Genomic DNA, 14,894 nt, shown 5'->3' on the forward strand with positions numbered 1-14,894 from the left:
ATATATATTTTGATGAATTTTGCTTTTCTCATTTGACAACACTTGGTGAAAATTCTTTCAATTGGCACAATTATAATTTACTCCTTTTAATAATTTCATGGTGCTCCACAATGTGTTTAGAGCAGAATATATCCAGGCTACTGATGGACATTTGTTTCATTTCAAGGAGCTTATTTATTTAATTATTTACACCCCTCCCACCTGGGATTAAATCCAGGGGCACTTAACCCCTGAACCACATCCCTAGCCCTTTGTATTTTTTATTTTAAGATAGGGTCTCCCTAAGTTGCTTAAGACCTCACTAAGTTGCTGAGGCTGGCTTTGAACTTGTGATCCTCTTACTACCTCAGCCTCCCCAGATGCTAGGGTACAGGCATGTACTATCATGCCCAGCATTTATTTACACTTAAAGATCCTGAAAAAAAAAGGAGAGAGAAAGAAAGAGGGTAAAGAAGGTAGGAAGGAAGTAAGGAAGGGAGGGAGGGAGGGAGGGAGGGAGAGAGAGAGAGAAGGAAGGAAGGAAGGAAGGAAGGAAGGAAGGAAGGAAGGAAGGAAGGAAGGAAGGAAGGAAAGAAAAGAAAGAAAGAAAGAAAGAAAGAAAGAAAGAAAGAAAGAAAGAAAGAAAGAAAGAAAGAAAGAAAGAAAGAAAGAAAGACTGGCTGAAAGAAAGAAATCTCAAGCTTAAATCCTTAAATATTGGTGCTTTTATTTCTTTGGATTAGTGAATTCAGATCTTCATGAATGATTTACATAGCAAATCTATATTTTCCGTTATTACCAGCATACAAAAAGAAAGTAACACTGGTTAAAAAAAAAAATTCCCCTATTTGAGCCAAGAGAAAGCTATTGTATATGCATCCAAGGCTATGACGCTCCTAGCAACCAGAAATGTCAACATCATGCTTCTATGGCAATAGCAAATATTTAAGCTTGACAAAAGAATCTGATATTTGGTGCTCAGGGGAGATTTCACCATTGGATAGAAATGAAAGAAAATTCCTTTATTCTTTGGTATTTTCATAACCATTATTGCAACACCAGGAAACTAAATCTTGTAACTTTTTGGGAATTGGTAGCTGAAGATATATTCTATATCTGTTTTGGACTAATTTCTTTATGTTTTATTTTTCACTAGTTGAATTAATAATTTATGGTAACTATCTCCTGTAGATTTACTCAACTGCAAGAGGAGAAAAGCAGCTAATATTTATGGAGATATTTACGGGCATTGAGATCCAAAGAATTTTGGTCATATTCCCACAGGCTCACAAATCAGCATGTTTACGTATGGAAATATGTATGTACATATGAGAGGGTACTGGGAGCGTGCAAAACATTTCCACTTTGAAGCCTATGTCTTTCCACTATGTTGTTTAGGATTTATCTTATGATGGGCCTATTCTATGATGGATGAAACCTGGTGTCTCAAGTCTCCTGTATCTAATGTGTCTGGAATAAGTGCTTGCCATCCCCAGTCCAAAGTGGTAGCCTTCCCTTTGCTTCTTTTTCTCTTCTCAAGCCTATAACTGGGCTGCAGTTTTCTGATTTGGTGCAGATTTGGGCCTCCAGTGTATACCCACTTGGCTTGGCTGCTCTCTTAGCTCTTACACATGGTTTGTCACAGGCAGACTGACCTTAGGGGCCAGTTAAAAATTAAGACTATTATAATAAATACAAGAAAGTACAACAAAATGCTGCTTTTTCCAGGATAACTGTTTTGACATTTTTTAAATTACCAAAATCTGTAATAACAAATATGCTACTCCCACAAACAAACAAAAACATATTTTGGGTCTCCTGTTTTACCTAGAGCTTAATTAGGTAACTGAGTACTCCAGACCTGAGTCTTGTTTCAACCAGATAGATCATTTGGATCTTGATGCAAGGTGTTATAGGCTGATTCATGCTCCATAAAAATTCATATGTTGAAATTTTCACCCTGGTGCTTCAAAATGTGACCATACTTGGAGATGAGGTCCTTCAAGGTCATATCCACCCTTCCTACTTCATTTTTATTTTTCTTGTTTTCATTTTATTTGTTCACTCTATAATTATATGCCATCTTAATCTAAAAAATGAAAATTATTTTTCTCCAATTTATTTATATCAGTAGGACATGTGGATGGATTGAATCCAATATGACTGGAAGAGCATACAATACAGACAACACACAGAACAAGGGGTGACTATGTGAGAACTTAAGGAAAAGACAGTTAGTTGGAAGCCAACAAAAGGTGCCTTATCTTGGATTTTAATCTCCAGAATTGTGAGAACAGATTTGTGTTGTTTAATCCACCTAGTAACTCTAGCACACTAATATAGTAGGTGAACAATGTAGCAGCCTATTTGGCTTCCCTGCCTTGGGTTATCTGTCAGTGCTGTCCTCAGTAGAGAAGTTCGCCATACACAGAGAACACCGGATCTGCCAGTGTTCACTCCCATCTGGTCTGTAGCCAGTTTTAGCCCTGGTTCTTCCTGTTCTCTCTCTCTCCCTTGCACACTGTTATTACTGGAAACTTCTGTAGTTAAGACTGCTCATGTATGCTCTGCAGGAGGTTCATGATTTCAAACTACACCAAATTCTCCAGACATCCCCAAAGCCCAACTATTATGCATATTAGAACAAGTTTAACCAAAATATTTTATTATGATAGTTGATTTATAATGACTGGATAAATTAATACACATTTTAAATTATTATTAATATTTGTATTTAATAACAAAAATTAGCAATTAGATATTAAAGCATTATTCTTGCCCTAGGTGAGCCAAGAATTATTTACCTATATTAAAATTAGAATTATCTGTGTGATATTTGTCATTAATTAAAAAAGAGTTTAATGATTATGCAATAAAAAGTCCTTGATAACCTAAGGAAAAAAATTGACCTGGATGTTTTAGAGGTGAAACCAATTTTTCCTCTTTGCTAGCTTCCTGCTTTTGAATTAAATAAATAATTGCATGACTTTATGTTATTTACTTTAAATTGAAACTGTACATCAAAAGATGTCACTCCTATGCTCACTCTGCAAAAGGTCCTCATTTGCCTCCAAGAAACAACTTTTAATGCCTATAAGAGCCTACCTGATTAGTCTCTCCATGACCTGTACCCTCACCCCTCCAGCTTCTCTCTTACTACTCTCATTTCTGTCCAGATAGAGTGGACTCTTTATTGTTCTTTAAACATGTCAGGAGCATATTTCCCTAGAAATTTTTTAATGACAGCTTCCTCCGTCTGGAATACTATTTGCCTATATTTCCTAGAGATAAAAATCCCCTTAGTCTTCGCTCAAATGTAATATTTTCCATAAGGCCTATCTTGATCAACCTATTCAATACTGCAACTATCTCAATGTCCCATCCCACACACTTGTAATTTTTTTCAACAATAGGGATCTTTGCTTTTTCACAGATGTAAATCCAAAATTCTAGAAGTGTGCTTGGAACAGTATAGGTGCTTAATAAACATTTGTTGGAAAATGATAAGTAAAAAGAACAGATTTTTATGTAATACAGTATTTGTAAACATTATTTATAAACTCACATTAATTGTATAAATTAAGGGTTTCACTGTGACATTTTCATAAACTCATATACATGTTTTGATCATATCCACCCTTCCTATTTCATTTTTATTTTTCTTGTTTTCATTTTATTTGCTCACTCTATAATTATATGCCATCTTAATCTAAAAAATGAAAATTATTTTTCTCCAATTTATTTATATCAGTAGAAGATGTAATAGGCAAAACAGTACATACTTGAAGTTTGGTAAACATAGATTTAAATCTTAACTTTATTACATTAACAAAAATGTACTCTATGAACCTCAATTATTTACAAAACCCTCTAAGATTGTTGTAAAATTCTAAATAAATTTATTTTCAAATTTATTGTGAGTAAATGTATAGGAAATTGTAGATGTCGAATAAATGTTCCCTGATACTACTGAATAATGTTGAAATAGTAAAATGCTGTGTTTATTTGAGCATGTTTGCTCAGATGTCTCCTGAGCTTATTTATAATGTTCACTTTCCATTAGCTAATGGGTAATTACATCTCATGCTATTTACTTTTTCATTTTTAAAATATGTACCACATTCTTTCACTGTCCATTAGCTGACCTCAATTTTATTGATTCCATGGACACATCAAATGAGTATCCAGTATTCGATGGTCCCTACCAAGAAAAATATGAGCTAGTGAAGGTACAACATGAAGACATACAAAATAATTGGAGAAATATTAAATATTGTCTAGGTAAAATTGAATTTGAGTATAGTGAAATGAAAGATCAGAGTGGATTGGAGAGATTAGAAAACTCTTCATGGAAAGAACAGAGTATTTGAATGGATACCAAATAACCAACAATGGCATCAACAAGAAGAAGCATCTTTATAGTATTTAATATGCTCCAGGAACAGTTACAAATTCTCTGTCTTTATTAACTTGCTTAATTTCATTATACCCCTATGAATTAGTACAATTTTAATTTTTTTTATAAATGATAAAAGAAGCAGAGTGAAGATTGGTAATTGCAGTTTTCAATCTTCCTCTTCAAGTCTACAGAAAGGTAAAAGAGGTTTACCAAAAGACAGAGTCTGTTATGAATATTGTAGGGAAGGAATCTATTGTAGGGAAGCAATCTTTATCGTCTAACAAGGTACACAATTTCCAGATGCTCTTTCATATTTATCTCTCGCTTCAGCACAATTATTTCTTCCTGCCTCAGTGTTATTCATCTTGACCTCTGCGTTTATATTTACTGATCTTTTACCATTCTCCAAGATCCGTCACAAAGCTTATTTCCTTATAAACATTTTTCATGACATATCCCAAGAAAAATTATTGTATTTTTTATGGTACTCATAATAAATTTATGGATATTTATTTTATTTCTTTCTTATATTATGAGCTATAGAAAAAATAAATAACAACTTTTTTTATTTTGATCTTCCTGATTCATTCCTTTAAGGCTATACCCCAAACATAGTTGCTGGCATTTATCCTCTGGCCTGTGCCTCTGGCTCCCTCTAGTGTTCATTATTTGTTACTTCTGTGATCTGTAAATACAAGAAGAAAAAGACCACCTCTAAGAGAAATGTCTACTAGAAACCTGAACCTGATTTTCAAAGATCCCAAATGGCATTTAATGTGATTAATTTCCTAGTTTCCACTTTCTCTAGGCCCCTAGTGTCATTTAATATGATTAATTTCTTAATTTCCATTAGAATTTCTCATTATTAGAAAAACTATGTTATTGAATGTATTTTAGAGTGTTGCATTTCCTAAGATCAGATTTTCTTCCCTTCCTTAATGTTATTTTTTTAAAATAAAAAATAATGAAACTCCCATTTTTACCCCGTATACAGATTGCAGAATCACATCGGTTACACATCCACTGTTTTACATATTGCCATACTAGTGTATGTTGTATTCTAAAAAAAAATAATAATAATAATAATAATAATGAAAATGACTAAATACTGTTCACTTCAGGTATGACTATACACAATGGCCTATTATTTATATTTATAATAAGCTCATAACATTTTTTAAAAGGTAACTGTGATATATACTTACAATGTAATATCATTTTACAATAAAACTGGAAATAAAAAAAGATAAAATATGAACACATAGCAAGTGCTTCTCTTGAAGGTATAATTTTACAAAAAAGTATACAGATGTTAAAGGCATATGATTTCTCCTATTTATTTAAATGATTCACTAGGATATTGGAAGTTCAGAATATTTCTATATTATGGTTTTTATATCATTAAGTACTTTTAAAAATTATTCTCTTAAATTAAAAACACATGGTCCCTTCTGAGATGTTAGGAAACAAGTACAGCACCTTATAATATTTAATGTTTTATTTACATTAATAACTATGTTATAGAAATCAATAACATGTCTGAAATTCTGTTTTTATAGGCATGAATCCATTGAGTATTAAAAACAGGCAAAATAAACTTCAAAGATGCTTTAGAAATGACAAGACCAGTCCTCCCCAAGCCTGCCAACATCAAGAAAAAATACTAAGGGAAACAGAGAAACTGGCACAAAATGAAGGCGACTCGAGAAACAAAATTACTATAGGTAGTGTGATATTCTGACTTGGATCTTAGAATACAATAAGATATATTGAAGTTAGAAAACATAAAATGTGAATGAAGCTGTAGTTTATTTAATAGTAGTGAACAAATGTTGGTCTTTTGGTATTAACAAATATATCTTGACACTGTAAAAAATAACATAAGGGGAAATAGAATGGAGAATATTTAGGAACACTTTGTGTTATCTTTGGAACTTTAACAAATAAAATTTTATTCCAAAATAAATTCATATTAAAAATTTCAAGTTTAATTAAATTGATCAATTTAATTAAAGAGATTTATGGTAAATTAAATTTTTTTTATTTAATAGCACTCATGTTTAATGCTTTAATTCAATTTTACTTTATGTAGATTTTTAAATTAGTTCTATAGCAGAGCTTAAAAACTCATGGGATGGGGCTGGGGATGTAGCTCACTCAGTAGTAGAATGCTTCCCCAGCAGGCATGATGTGTGAAGACCTGGGTGAAGCTGGGGCACCAAAAAGAAAAAATGTGGGATAAATGTAAATTTGGCATCTCTAGGTTTTGGAATTGACTCTTTTCAATATTTTAAAAAAGTATTTTTTTTTTTAGTAATCAAAGCAACACATATCTTTTGTTAGAACAAAAAATAATAAGAAAGGTGACTAATGAAAATTAAGAGCCCTGTAACTGCTTTCCCCATCTCCACCATATCACTCATCAAGAGACATTGAGATATATATTTATATTTATTATTTGTATGTGGCACTCATAATGCACCAGACCACATTATAAGTGACTTACATATATTGACTTATTTAATGTTCCTAATAGACATGAAGAGGCCACACAAAATGAACATGTACCGCTATTATTCTCATTTTATAGATGAAATAAATGATGCACAGTGGTTTATCTTAGCTGTCACACAACCAACATACCACTAAGGTATCTTCAAAATATTCTTATCTTTTGTATTTCTAGATTTACCAATTGTGAAGGGTCTATTGGCTTCTTGCAATGATAGATGAAGATTTAGCTCATTTTTACCAAGCTCTCCTATATCCTGATCTTGCAATTTGTTTTAATAAGAAAATCTGTCTTCTATAGAATCACTTTAGTTCCTGCCATTTTAAGTTTTATGCTACCTCAACCTCTCGTTTTTCCAACTGTGGAGAGTGCCTTTTCTCTTTCCACTCTGTGCTACAGGAGCAGCTTCCCTGCTTATCTGGTCAGTTCTACTTTCCCTTCTTTCCTTTCTACCTCCAGACAACAAAGCCACATCCCCAGTCCTCTTGACCTTTCACTTTTAATGAGGTTCACACCACTGCATTCTACTCTATAGCCACAAGACTTTCGTACTTTCTCTGTAAGTTGATTCTAAAGTACAAAATTCAACAGAGTGTTAACACTATTATGATCCTGTAGGTATTGTTGAAATATTATGTTAGGAATGCATTATATTTGTATTTCCTTTCTTTTATATCTTTTTTTTCTTGTAGTTTCTAATTTTTTTCTCTTGCATCATCTATCTTTCTTGGATTTTAAATTTTATTAGAACTTCCTGTCATGACTCTTTGGTATTGTAGGTCTTTTTGCCACCTAGTTCCTGCTTGGAGCTCTCCAACTTCCTGATCCACCCTGCTGTCATCCTGGGACTCACTATTGCTCTTCTGAAGAGGATTCATTGTTTTTTTGAACTTTCCTCTTTCTTAGTGTATTCCCTCCTTTTGATGAATATTTTACATCAATTCTAAAGAAATTTCATCAGAAAGCACTATAATAACTGAACTTACTCATTACTTACATGTCAGAAGATATCGATTTTTTCCAGCTCTCATATTTGGTGAATGACTTTGCTGACTAGAGATTTCTGGGTGAAAAATTATTTTCCCTCAAAATTTTGAAAACATCCTTTCATGATTTTCCCTGATCTAGTACTGCTGGTAATTCTGATGATAGTCTGGTTTTTTTTTTGTTGTTGTTGTTTGTTTGTTTTTTAGGGAATTTGTTTTTATCTCCACACTGGACAACTTATTTATAAATTATATTTGTATGTTTTATATTTATAGTTTTGAAGTTTTATAATGATATATCTCAGCCTATGTCTTTCTTTTAGCTATTGAATCAGATACATCATGGATGCTTTAAATTTGTTGTTGTTGTTGTACCGTGGATTCAACTCATGGGCACTCGACCACCGAGCCACATCTTCAGCCCTATTTTGTATTTTATTTAGAGATAGTGTCTCACTGATTTGCTTGGCACCTCGCTTTTGCTGAGTCTGGCTTTGAACTTGTGATCCTCCTGTCTCAGCCTCCTGAGCTGCTGGGATTACAGAGATGCACCACTGTGTCGGCATGGATATTTTCAATTTGCTGACTTCCATGTAAGAAACATTTTAGCTGCAGGAGATTTCTTCTATTTTTATTTATTATTATCACCTTTTCCTGTTTATTCTGTGCTCTCTAATGTTGGACATCTGCAAGTAAACCATGTCTAATTTTCTCTTATATTTTCTATGGCATATTTAATTTTATTATTCTGAAGATTTTTTAATATTAATATTTTAATTTGCAAGAACATACTGATTTTTTTGTGGGGGTACTGGGGCTTAAACCCAGGAATGCTTCACATCTGAGCTACATCCTGAGCCCTTTTTATTTTGAGACAAGGCTTGCTGAGTTGCTGAGTGAGGGTGACCTTCAACCTGTGATCTTCCTGCCTCAACCCTCTGAGTCACTGTGAAGACAGGCCTGTGCCACTAAGCCTGGCTTTCTTATTTCTAACAACATCTTGTACTTGTACTTTTTGTTTGTTCTGTAGATAAGAAAAATATCTTCCCAAATATCTTTGATGGTACCATCAGAAAGGTACCTATATGTCCATCCGTCCTTCCTTCCTTCTTCCTTTTCTTCTTTTTTCTGTGTTGATGAATTATCTCTTTTTTCTGGAGTCACTTTTGCTTATTTTGAGCTTTCTCATATTGCATTTTTTTCCCTTCACATTTTTGGTGGTTCTTGCTGTCCGTTTGCACTATGAAAGCAGTAACAGAAAAGCCAGGTGAGTTTCTGTCAGGTGCTGTTATTGCACTAGCAAGCTTTGTTCTAAGATATGTGGGTGGGAGCTAAATATTATAATTTTAGACTCCTGGATGTCAAAGTTCCAACTCCCACACAAGCTGCCCTGCTTCTTCCAAAGAACCATGTTAGATTTTATAGAGAAGAATGGCAGGTTTTACTCCTTCCTTCCTTCTTCCTTCTTTTCTCTTCTCTATCTCTCTCTAGTTGTGATGGGGTACATCTTAGGCAGCAGCTGAACCATCTAAAAAAGCATATGGGTGAAAGAGATGGGTTTGGGGGAAGGTGACATGCTTTGTTTGAAATCTTTCAATTAATCTCTCAATTTTTAGCCTATGCCTTAGTTCTGTTCTCCAGGTTGATCAACCCTTCAAAGTTCTCAGTTCCCCGGATTCTGTGGGGCAGAACATCTTGCTACTTCTGCCTTTTCTATGTGAGCACTTGATAGCACTTTCCATTGCCTTATTTATCAGGCACTGGTTTATCGTTTTTCATTCTTCCCAGTATTTCTTGAAATTACTTCTCAAATGCCCTCTTTTCCCCTCTTTTTCTCATGGCTGGCCTAACCTATTTTGTGTGTGCATGTGTGTGTGTGTATGTGTGTGTGTGAGAGAGAGAGAGAGAAAGAGAGAGAGAGAGAGAGAGAGAGAGAGAGAGAGAGAGAGAGAGAGATTATGTGTATACCTTTACTACCAGTTTTGTTGGTTTGTGGCAAAGAGAGAAGATAACTTGGTCCTTTATCTTTTTCCTCCCATTAGAATGAAGAACAAAATTACCATTCTTGTTCATGGCTGCTGTGTGGTGAACTGGACACAGGCAATGGTGTGGAAGGGAGATGAATTTGGTAGTTAAGGCAATTGCTCGCGTGTGGAGTGTTAATAATTTGCACTAGAATTGCAGAAGTGGAGATGGACTGGAGTGAACAGATTGGGGGTGACTTTACAGTGAAATTGGCGATCTGGATGATGCACTAAATAAGGAAGTAGAGAGTTTTCCAAGGATGACTTCAATAATGCCACAGAATAAAGAGGTGCACTTGAAGTTTGGGAGACACAACATAATACCTTTGAGCATGTTGAGTTGAAATGCCTTTCAGACATACACACATAAATTATAAGTTGTCTTTTGGATATTCAGAGGTGAGATCTTTGTTACAGATATTAATTCAGAGTCATTGGAATATAACTGAAATTTTAAATGAGATTTATTAGGGAGAGGGCAAATACTGAGAACAAATAAAGGCATAGATTTAGCCCTGATTGGGTGTTTTTGATATAGCATAACATGGTATTTCCTCATTAAAAATGTGTTGATAATAAATATTGTTAGAAAATAATAACACCACAAGTTCAGAGTTTCGTATTAAAAATGTTTACTCATAGGAGGTGATTCAACCATTAAAGCAACTCACTTTGTTACAGGGATGCTACGAGGCCTAGAAAGATAATTTCTAAAAATATTTGGTGAAAAATTCAGATCTTCTGTTTTTTATTTTTATTTTTTTTTTTAAATAAAATGTTCAGGTTTGGAAGTTTTTCTAATCTGTGCTTCAGTTTCCTTGTTTAGATAGGAAAAAAAAAGGAAAGACAGGTTTTTTTTCTTGTATAAACTATTTATTGACAGCACAAATGATATATTTAATTAATAACAATAGATTTGAATGTTAGAGGAAAATCTAGTTGTGCTGTCTCCAATTTATTAAAGGAAAGTAGAGTTTAAAATATATTTGAGTGATAAGTTTAAGTAATTGCAAATATTTGTGCTAGATTCTAATTGATATCTGACTTCATGTATATAATATTGGAAGTCATATTCCATCAGTACTACATGAAAATTATTTTAGGTAGATGAAATTGTCTCTATTTTACAAATCTCATAATGAACATTAGATTTGTTTCTATAACCCACACAAGCGGTTATGTTCAGTGCAAATCTTACATATTTCCTGTAGGTGGTGCACAAGGCACAGTTATGCTAGAAAATCAGTAGAACATTCTTAAGACCTTTCTATATTTTATTCTGTATCTGAATAAAACCAAATCCTTTCTATCTATTCACTATAATTTAATAATTGAGATGATATTACATCATATGTTTGAGATTGAAATGTATACAATATTTTTTTGAAAATTGCTAGTATACTCTTTTTCTTGGTATTATAAAACTAATTCTTCATTTTTAATAAGGAAAAATTTGATATGCATAAGATCCATTCTTTCAGTTATTTCAAATGAATGATGAATATCTAAATATCAAGACCACCATAACAAAACAGCTATCAGTGCAAAATGGAAGATGTATATGAGTGCAAGTACTTCGGTTGAGTTCTTCAAAGGTCTACTACTTCCATATACATTAAACAATCCTTGTCTTTTCCCCAACCCTGATCATAAGTGCAGGAAGTCTGAATGATCAGCATATGCATTTAGGGTTATCTTCCCTTTACTATAAACACTGTTGAGGATGTTTGCTGCAAAGGAGAGAAACCACCACAAGAGTGCAGGGCAGCTTCTTGTAGGAAATGATACAGCAGTGGATTAATGAGCGTTCGACTAGATGTTTGGACAGAGTTCATTTTTAAGTATCAATATGATAATTTTAACATTTTAAAAAACTTATCCTGCTTTTTTATAGCTATGTTGTGTTAGTATTATCATTATGAACATTTCTTAGGAACCTACTACTTGAAGGTATAAAATCACAGAACACTTGCTTAAATCCCAAATATATAGTGTTGAACAGTAAGTCTAATACTTCTAGTGTTCAGAGTTCTGTTGACCTCTCACACAGGAAATTGTCAAACAGGTCTTGAAAAATTATGATGGGCAAAGGCTCAGAGGAGGAATTCCTTTTCCTTTCATTTATTTTCCCTTTTTGGTTTCTTCCTCCTCATTTCCTGACCAATATTAAATTACTAAATAAATATACACCAATACAAAGTAAAGTTAAATGTTACAGAAAACATAAAATTTTTTATTAAATTAATAAAAAATAAAATTTTCCACTCCTTGTTCCCAATTTTCCCTGTCACATTTCCTAGAAGGAAACATCATTAATAATTAGGTGCATATATTCCTGCTATTTTAATTACATAAATGTTTACATATTGAAAATGAGATATAATCATACATCTATTCTACAACTATTCTTTTTATTCTTACATATTTACAAGAAGAATTATTAAGAGGTTTACAAGAAGAATTATTAAGATTATGCTAACATGTATTAACACTTCTAACCTTTATATAATACCCCTACCATCTTCAAGTATTATCAATATTCAGCTTCTATTCTAGTGAGAGCTTCACTCTAATATTGCATTTGTTGTAAACACAGAGGAGTTCCCTATGCTTTTCTAAAGTGTTTTTATTTTGAAATAATCATATCTTTATAGCAAATGGCAAAGATATGTACAGGAAGGTCCCGTGCACCCTTCATCCATTCTCTCCCATATATGGTACAGTATTAGAACCAGAAAATTGACATTGATAAAATTCACAAAGTTTGAGTTTATTCAGATTTTACCAACTATATATGTGCCTTTTTTTTTTTTTTTTTTTGGTGGTGCTGGGGTTTGAACCCATGGCCTTGTGCATACTAGGGAAGCACTCTACTGACTGAGCTATATCCTCAACCCTTATATGCACCCATTTTTTAATGTCTATGTATATACTTCAATGGAACTTTATCTTATATGTAGCATCCTGTAATTACCACCGCAATCAATATAGGGAATGCCATCATGACCACAAGGCTTCTTTATGCTACCCCTTTTAGCCCCAATCCCTCACCTCTGGCAGTCACAAATTTGTTCTTAATTTCTATAATTTTGTTATTTTATGAATGTTCTATCAGTGGAATTATACAGTATAAAACTTTTTTTGAGGTTGTCTTTTCTTCTATCTTGGTATAATTTTCCTGCAAACTCATTGATTTTGCTGAAGAAATTTGTTCTCTGCCCTTAGTACTATATCATAAATATCTTTCCATATCAGCACATAAAGACCAATTTTATATATATATATATATATATATATATATATATATACACATATATATATTTTATACATATCTCCTTTTTAAGCAAAAGTGAAGTATACACCATAAATTGTTTCACTGGTTACTTCTTTCTTTCTTTCTTTCTTTTTTTTTTTTTTTGTGGTACTGAGTATTGAATCTGGGATCTGGAGCTATGTTGTTCATGATAGGCAAGCACTTTAACACTGAGCTACATTCCCAACCTTGCTTATTTCTTACTTGGCATATTATTATTTCCCAAGTAGTAATTGTTTAATTGACACATAGGAATCATTAATATTTATTGGTTAAAATAAAATGTTTTGATATATGTGCAGTAGAAACATACATTCCTTCATTTATCATTTCTAGTGAAAACACTCAAAATGATTTATTTTAACTTTTTAGAAATACACAGTACATTATTGTTATTTATAGTCATCCTTCTTGCCATAGAACTGAACTGGATAGTATTTTTAATAGCACAGTGCTTAGTAAATAACTTTGTATTTTTTGTTTAATTGTTTTAAAATATCTATAGAACAAATCCTTAGTTACGGGTTTGTCTTTTTGATAGAGATACTGCTCTCCAAATACTGAAGTAATTTTTGTTGCCAATGAGAATGCTCCTTTTCTTATATTCTTATTAACATTGAATGTTATATCTCTTTTAGCTTTATCTCTGCCTATTGAATCAAAACTTGTTACTTCAAGGTTTTAGTTAATACATATTTAATTATAAATATGTTGTAATTAGTAAGTGAAGATGAGCTCATTTTTATATATTTTTGTTCATATTTTACTTAGGAAAAGTAAATATATATATTCAGGGAATAATGAGTAGGGTAGTTTGAAACTGAGTGAGTTACAGTGTAGAGATGCAGGGGCCAGATTCTGATCAAAGAATATGTACTTACATCGAAAGACAATGAATTAATTAAAGGGTTTGTATAAAGGTAATAAACAGTTCATCAAATCTCTTGTAATTTAGAAACTAGATGAGACCTTAGGCTATGTGTGGTAGTAGTCATGTAATGGTAGGCACTATCTCAAACAAGAATTAACAGGAGGTTTGAGTGAACAGACTATGTAAAAATCAGTAAAGTTTAAGGTGATGTGGCCTAAGCTGAGGGTAGTAGTAGATGATATTCTTAACAAAAGCATGAAAACTTAGAGAAACTGATTTGGAGGGTAAAGCTGGATGGAGGTATATGATTCTGTTTTAGACATTATAAATCAAATGAACAACTATTGGTTGAGTGCTGACAATGTGTTGGCACCATGTGCTTGCTTTTATATGTCATGTTGTTCTAAGTGCTTTAAACTTTCTGATCTTTAGTGTGAGAAAAAGTTGAAAAAATTGGTATTCTTTTTTTGGAGGGTGATAAGAAGAAAGGGGCAAATATGTTGTCATGTACAACATTAAGATTTTAAGGATTCTTATGTCAGGTACACCCAAGTTCTAGTTCTAATTTCATTTCTACTTAGTTTTGTGGACTTGGGTAATGTTTGACCCCTAAATCTCAGTTCCTTTCTATCTACAATGTGAATAATAGTACTAATTATCCCAAAGAATTGTTGCAATAAATGGAAAATTACATGGAAGAACGTTCAGTATAAGTCCTTGTATTCAAGATTATGATGATGATGATGATGATGATGATGATGATGATGATGATTTGGTACTGGGGATTTAATTCAGGGGCATTTGACCACT

The sequence above is a fragment of the Urocitellus parryii genome, chromosome 8 (genome assembly GCF_045843805.1).
Source record: "Urocitellus parryii isolate mUroPar1 chromosome 8, mUroPar1.hap1, whole genome shotgun sequence".
In the NCBI taxonomy this organism is placed as follows: Eukaryota; Metazoa; Chordata; class Mammalia; order Rodentia; family Sciuridae; genus Urocitellus; species Urocitellus parryii.